The sequence below is a fragment of the Cervus canadensis genome, chromosome 1 (genome assembly GCF_019320065.1).
Source record: "Cervus canadensis isolate Bull #8, Minnesota chromosome 1, ASM1932006v1, whole genome shotgun sequence".
Lineage (NCBI taxonomy): Eukaryota > Metazoa > Chordata > Mammalia > Artiodactyla > Cervidae > Cervus > Cervus canadensis.
The window spans coordinates 74,843,258-74,851,369 of record NC_057386.1 but is presented as its reverse complement, the minus strand read 5'-3'; the positions used below and the strand labels follow the sequence as shown (position 1 = coordinate 74,851,369).

The window sequence follows — 8,112 nt, the reverse complement described above, 5'->3', positions numbered from 1 at the left end:
GATGCAGTTATAGGACTGAAAGTCACTCAGTCGTGTCCAACTCTTTGTGACTCCAGGGACTATACAGTCCATGGAATTCTCCAGACCAGAATACTGCAGTGAGTAGCCTTTCCCGTCTCCAGGGGATCTTACCAACCCAGGGATTGAACCCAGGTCTCCCACATTGCAGGCGGATTATTTACCAGCTGAGCCACAAGGGAAGCCCAGTCAAAGGCCTGGGGGTGGCATAACAAGTTAGCCGTAACTCAACTTGACTATTTGTATGTTGCCACTGGATAAAATCTATGAGGTGGCACTGAATTTGGTATCCACACCCACACAGCAACTTTCCACCCATTTTCATGGAGCCTAGTGAAAAACAACAGATCAGCTGAAAGAAAAATAAATCCCAGTTCCTCTTCACATATGAATGTGAAGGAATCCCAATCTTACCATAAAAGTCACTGTGATATTTTCTTCATTGTTACATAGGCTCATTGACAAGTAAAATAATTCTTAAGATCATTTCATGTACAAATGCTAGAAAGTGTTAATATAACAATGTTATAAATGTCATTAACTCTTTTTTCCTCCCATTAAGTCGTAGTGTATATTCTTCAAAACTGATGAATGAAGGAATTCTAGGCCTACAGGTAGGAGACACATCACTGCATTTCTGTTGCCAGTGTATTCTGGGTATAGCATTTTCTCGTTAAACTGTCATGATAATATTAATTGATGAAATTTTGGAACAGCAAGAATGTGCCCCACATGTGAAGTTGAATGGTACATTGAAACAATTTTTAGATAATTCCAGTAAAATGTTCATTTCTACAAAACATACCACCGAAGCATATTTTCTCCACATTATCTTTGCTTTTTATGTAAAACTATCACTTAAACATTTCCTAAGGGGAAAAATGCAAAACTATTCTTTTTTAAAATGAATATGTTTATGTTTCATACAAATGTCAGTTTCTTTAAATAAAGACTTTGAGAGTGTGTTTGCCATAACACCGTATCTTTTTGAAGAATTATAGTTACAAGTTTAAAGTAGTATTGATTGGGAGGGAGGAGGGAGGGGGGATCGGGATGGGAAACACATGTAAATCCATGGCTGATTCATGTCAATGTATGGCAAAAACCACTACAATATTGTAAAGTAATTAGCCTCCAACTAATAATAAATAAATAAATAAATAAAGTAGTATTGAAGTAGTAAAGTATGTTACAAATAATAGTCTTTTTTCATCTTCCTGATTCTTCAGTCACCTGAGGCTATCTGGTTGAATGTAATCATGAATACAACACTATAAGCTTTTCTTATCTAGTAATTTTTTTCTAAAATGAGACAATGTATTTGAAATAAAGAGGGCTTTTTTGGAATGGGTGGAGCTTCTAGAAAAGATTAAGTATTATTGTAAAGTTTTAATTTTACTCTTTTTACTAGAAAAAAATGATTGAGGTTTAATAGTTTTTTTAATTTTGCTAAGCTTACTGTGTGCTCATAATGAAGTGAGCAAGAAAAATTAGAGAGGAAAGGCATAATTTTAAAATGTATTATTTACAGGAATTTCAGTAGAAGAAAAACAAGTGATTAAAAAAATGTCTATACCAGTTTTCAGAACTTGGAGAACACTGAGCGGCCAACTCACCACCAAGAACATGGAAATGATAGAGAAACATGATCCTCTCCTGGTGATTCGACTGTAGCATAAACTCAAAGGTCTGGACATTACCTAAAATAGCAGAACTTTCTAGATAGGAGGACTTGAGTGTTTCCTGATGAGATGCCTCAAAATGGTGTCTGTAGGCCTGAAAGCCTGGGAATGGGGGCTGGAAGAACATTGTTAGTGCCTGTTGAAGCACTGTCCACAAAAAGAAACCTTCGTGAGCAGCCTGTAAGTTCCTTGGCCCCAGTGTTAAGTCAGCCCCAGTCATCTGATTTGCAGGTTGATCCCCTTTCTCGATTCTGTACTCAAAAAGCCACCTTCTGATTCAGACTTTTTCCACTTTAGGACTACCTCTAGAAAAAGAATACACTGGTTCTATAAGTACACCTGTTTCAGTGCATGTGAAAATTAAATTTCACTTAATAATTGAATAAGTAGCTATCCTGTTGCTTTGTCAGTCTTGAGTGTTCCATTCATAGGAGCCTGACACGAGGAGAGAGAGAGCGAGCTCTAAATCTCTATAGTTTCACCAAAGCCCAGTGGGTCTTTTGAGATCTTTCCAGACTGATTTATTGCACAGAGGCTGCATGAAATTTTATTTTTTAATGGTTATACTATTCAGTATAACACATAGTAACTCTAAGTTTCCCACTTCTAAAATGAAGATAATAATTCCTCAATGCCTGTATCATCTTGCTAGTAGTTTGCTTAGCAAACACTATTAGACCACTCAGCTCCCCTGCCCTCAATTCCTTGGCTAGAAGAGCCTGGAACATAACAGTGAATATTCTGGATAATTGCTTTCCTAGCTTCCTTTGAAATTATACAAATAGAAAGGAAGAGATCCAAATAAATGTAAAGATGAATTAGCCTTAGCAGTTGTGGTAAGCAGAATTTAACATGCTCCACCACCCCCACCCCCCCTGCCCCCCAGTAGGATCCCTGCACTGTGTGTACACACCCACAGAATCCCCTGGACTATAAATATGATTAATTTTACTCCTGTGATGAAGCTACATTACATGACACAGTTGACATGGAGAAAGAAATTGTCTTTGTGGGCCTTTTCTAAACACAGGAGCACTTTAAGTCTAGATATAGCGGTCAGAGACCGCTGATCAGAGACCAGGAGAGTCAGAGATTTGAAATAGCAGAGGTATTCTCCCACTGTCCTTGAAGAAGTAATGGCCAAGTTTGGGAGAGAATGACATGGCAGGAAGTGGGAGGCTGCCTGTAGGAGCTGAGAATGGTTCTTTGGTCAATATCAGCAAGAACTAGATTCTTGATTCTAGATTCTAGAACTAGCCAACACCCAGAATGAACTTGAAGTGGATTTTTCGCCAGAGAACTCCAGACAAGAACTCAGCCCAGCCAACATCTTGCTTTCAGCCAGATGGACCCAGATGCTGTTGCAAATATCTAACCCTTTGAAATTATGAGATAATGAATTGAGGTTGTTTTTAGCTTTTAAGTTTATAGTACCTTGTTATACAGCAATAAAAACTAATTCAGGGGACTTGCCTGGCTGTCCAGTGGTTAGGACTCCATGCTTCTACTGCAGAGGGCATGAGTTCAATCCTTGGTCGGGGAACTAAGGTCCTACATGCCCTGAGGTGTGGCCAAAAAACAAAAACAAAAAAACTAACAAGGGAGTCTTGCCATATGATTACTAGATTGAAAACAACTAGAGTTTTCAAATAAGAAAAATCCAGGAAATACTTCAAGATTAGGACAAATTAAAACAGAAAAGTATAGTTTTATTTCACTAACAAACATAGTTAAAAAGCTCTTAAATGAAATACTTAGCTGGTTCATCTTGCCCATATATATATATATTTTTTTCAAATCATGATCAACTACAGTTATTTTTTAAGGCATAATAAATCACCTCCAAAATAACTAGTTAAAAAAAAAAAACAAAACCTTATATTTCTCTCTGGACTTTGGGGATAAGAAATTTAGGGAGGACTGAGAAAAGCAGCTCATGCTCAGCGCCTCCCTTGATTGCTGTTTGATGTTGGCTAAGACTGCAGTCTTTTCCTTTGCCTAATAGTTCAAGGTGGGAACTTTAACTTGGTCATGAGGAATTAAAAGAATTTGAATTTTTTTTTTCTTCAATCTGACCAGTCTTTAAAGGCTATTGTCTTGGTTGGGGCTCAGAAATCCTATTAGATGTCAAAGTTGAGAAATGACTTTGTTGTTCCAGTTTCTACTGCCTCTCCCTCAGAAAAAATGCCGACTGTTGCTTCAGTGGGTTGGAATCCACAGAGCATTGCAATCTATAACCAGATATGAAAATTTCACACCTACTTTTTATCACTACCATTACATGAAATATATGCCATGTACTTGTTACAATCTTAGCTATGAAGATTAATAAGATAATATTTCTGCCCTAGAGGAGTTTCTAGCCTCAAGGCAGAGAGAGCTGTGTAAAGACCTAACCAGGATTTTACATAATTAGTTCTATAATAATGGTATGAGCAAGGCATTATGGGATGATGAAGAGAGCTCAACTGTAAGTACTCAGGAATAGTTGTATCTTAGGCAACATGGTTATACTCCTGCTAAATAGGGCTATTTCATTGGTGAAAGTTGATGTAATTGAGAGAAAGTATTGTGATTCATGTATATTGCAACCGAGGGACAGAAACTGTCAACATCCTTTACAAGAAAGGAAAATAATTTCTTGCCAATTCAAGACATTTGACTTCCGGCCACGGGAGGAAAACAAACCATTTTTGGCCTTTCTTGTTTCTTGCTTGCTTGTTTGTTTGTTCCTTTTCGTGGTTATGGTTTGGTTTTGATAATGAAAGATTGCTTTAGGAAAGCTCTGTTTTCCATCTTTTCAAGATTAAAAATGCATGCAATTTTGTCTTCAAAAGTTAAATATTTCTCCTTTTAAATTTTAAAGTTTTCTTTGACCTTTTATTTGTGATTACCTACTTGTTGTGAGACATTGATAAAATGCTATAGGATCTATTAAGATGGAAAAAATTCATTTCTGGTCTCTTGAGGCTTATATTCTAGTAAGAGACTATGGTACAAAAATAATACAATACCTGGTAAAATAAATGCCATCAAAATGTTATGGAAAATGAGGAGAGTGTGCCTTGAGTTTTGATCTTCCTGTTGACTGGTTTGGGGTGTGCCTTTAGCCTCAAAATCATGACAGTGGAATCAGGTTGAGGTGTTTAGTATTGTTATAACTTCATTATCAGAGTTTTACAGCTGAAGTAACTCTCAAAGAAGTCTAGTTCTCTGTCTGTGGTCACATGGCTCAGCCACAAGAGTCTGACACAAACATTTCATGCTTACTCTCTAAACCTCAAAACCAGCCACTGCAGATTCACAGCCTGTTGCTAAATTTGGCTCACAGTATGTCTTAATGTTATTATTTTTAGCAATATAAGTATTTCAAAATAACTTCTTGGAATTACTTTTGGCAAGGGTATGTCTTCTTTAAACATATATGGATATGTATTATATATATATATATGTATATATATATATATATATAAAACACACACACACACACACATATATATATATAACACACATTGTATATGTGCCATATACTACATGAAATGCAGTACTTGAAGTTTCTAGATCCCATTAAGTTCTGTTTAGCTTCTGGGTCTTTGAACTTACAACTCCCATTTTTTTGGGACACACATCCCCATCTTTTCTTTTTCTAAACCAAGTATTATTTATACTAAGACTCAGCTAAGGAACCACCCACCTAGAAAGTTCAACCAGTTTGGTTTTGCCATAGCTTCTACTTGCAAGTTCTGCATCCTGAATTTATCTCTAACAAAAACACTTTATATTGTAATCATTCATTTACTTTCAAACAATTTGAGGGCAGGAATTATCTGTTCATCTTGGGCTCTCTAGTACTATGCAATATCTCTGGCATATAGAAAGATTTCAATAGACCTTTATTGACAAAATGTTTTGTTAAGTGATGTAGAGATGTTAGAAATGGCATGAGAATTCAATATTTATTTGTACTTTCTTAGAAACATACTCTAGCATAAGCACGTTCTTTGAATATAATTTAACATTTTATGCTTTTTTTGTCTTTAATTCTATTTTAAGATCTTCTAGGGAAAATAATTATAAACCTTAAATTACATAGTCAAAATGATATTGAAAAGGGGGAATATACAAAGAAATTTTACTATCTTAAAAAAATATTTTTAAAAGTAGGGCTTAAGTAAAGTTGGATCTAGGCCAAAGGGCAGTAAAATATATAAGAAAGCAGAATAAAGAAGTCAGTGAAATTTATAGTGAAACCTAAATAATAGCTGACAGCATAATTACAAAGTTTCAGAAAATTGTTAAGTAGTGGTGTCCAAAAGAACAAAGGAAAGGCACAGAGTTTTCTATTTTTCAGCAAACCTTGGGACTTGGCAATGACGTAGAGGGAGGGAAGAAGTTCAATATTCTCAAAATCTTGTGGGTATTATGGTGGACCACTGATAGTGAGTGATAGAAAATGTGATGATTAAAATGCATGAGTTAAATTTTAAGTGTAATTTTTCTTTTTTATATAGGATGTAGAAAGCTATATGGGACCATCATTCCCACCATGAGGATGAGAAGAAGCTGGATAACCAACAAAAGTCGTGGCTTTGCTGTTTGAGCTCATCTCAGAGCTAAGATCACAAGGCAATCTAATGAGGTGAAAAAACCCACCCTCCTCCTAGGAGAGAAGAGGCGTATGGTTAACTCACAACTTGGCGACCGAACAGCAACAGCAATGGTTAACTCCACTTTTTGCAGGGGAGAGAGAGGAGGAAGGAGCGCCCATAAACATAGGTAAGAACAGAAACTTTCACTGAATATTTAAAAGTCTCAATGTGGGCTGTGTGGCAATCTCAATCACTGGAACCCAGTCACAAAGGGAGTCTGTACTCACTTGTCAGCTCTTTCCCATGGGCCTTCGCTGAATGTTTGTGAAAAGATTAAAGCAGACGTCCCCAACACCCAGGCCATGAGCCAGTACAGGTTTGTGGCCTGTTTACAACCAGGTCACATAGGAGGAGGTGAGTGGTGAGCCAATGAGCAAAGCCTCATCTATATTTACAGCTGTTGTCCATTGCTTTCCCATAACCCCCAGATGTAATCATCTAGTTGCAGGAAAACAAGCTCAGGGAGCTCACTGATTCTGCATTATGGTGAGTTGTATAATTATTTCATTATATATCACAATGTAATAATAATAGAAATAAAGTGTACAATAAATATAATATGCTTGAATCATCCTGAAACCATCCTCCAGCTGCACCAGTCTGTGGAAAAATTGTCTTCCACAAAACCAGTTCCTGGTGCTAAAAAGAAGGGGACCACTGGATTAAAGACAGCAAGAGGGCTGAGGTAGGTCCTTGACAGGTATCCTGGTCATCAGACACAGGAGGAGACAGAAGTCTTCCCAGAGAGCTGGGAGGGTGTTTAGGGAACTTAAAATAGAGGAAGTCTTGTTCAGACTTCAGAAACAGGAGAGCAGGCCTCTGACCTGCCTGGATACTGCCTGAATTCCATGCCTGCCAGCAAGCACAGCAAGTCAGGAGGTGCTTTAGATAAAAAAGGGAGTGAGTCTTGGAATTTTTGAGCCCCTGGAGATCTGGCCAACCCTCCCATGCCCCTCACCTCCCACCCACCCTTCCTGCCCCACTCCCAGGTCTCACAAAATCCTATGACTCAGGCGAAGCAAACAGCATTGTAAAAAGGTTAAAAGAAAACCAGAGCTGCATTTTTGCATACGAACTATTGAGGATGATTTCAGTTTGTGGCCTGGGATGATAAACAGGAGCCCCCAAACCACAATTTTAAGTCGCACCTATTGGGTAGACTCACCCTATCCCAGTTGGGGCTCCAGATTGCTATTAATGAGGGCCTTCCTTGTGCTGTTTAAGTCTGGATGTTGATCAGTCCAATTTGGTGATGTATGTGCTGTTAACTGTACTCTATTGTTTCTATTCCTTTTCTTTTAATGACTGTATGCTGAAGTTGTCAAATAATATTCTATAAAAATTGAAATTGTTTAAGTGCATATAACTAACAGTTTCTTTTGTTGTTGAATCATTTAAACCTAAAACAAAAATAAACTTACAGCAGAACAAGGGGAAATCCCTTACCTCTTCCTGAGGACCAAATATGTGGAGCCTGCTGAAGTCAGGTGCAAGACATGGGCACAGAAAGAAACCCTATAGTTACACTAGTGTTAATCGCTTAGTCTGGTCTGACTCTTTGCAACCCCATGGATGATAGCCTTCCAGGCTCCTCTGTCCATGGAATTTTCCAGGCAATACTGAAGTAGGTTGCCATTCCCTTCTCCAGAAGATCTTCCCATCCCAGAGTTCAAACCCAGGTCTCTTGCAGTGCATGCAGATTCTTTACTGTCTGAGACACCAGGGAAGTCCCATGCTAAATTCAAGGTAGTGGCTTCTATGAT

General features: G+C 37.7%; 1 long non-coding RNA gene across 1 annotated transcript; it reads left to right on the top strand.

Moving 5' to 3' along the window:
- The first annotated feature begins 580 nt into the window (after nucleotides 1-580).
- On the top strand, nucleotides 581-6,470 carry LOC122452248. The gene is made up of 3 exons (XR_006272636.1): nucleotides 581-632; nucleotides 1,598-1,705; nucleotides 6,212-6,470. It is a non-coding gene; the product is annotated as an uncharacterized LOC122452248 (long non-coding RNA).
- Nucleotides 6,471-8,112: the final 1,642 nt, after the last annotated feature.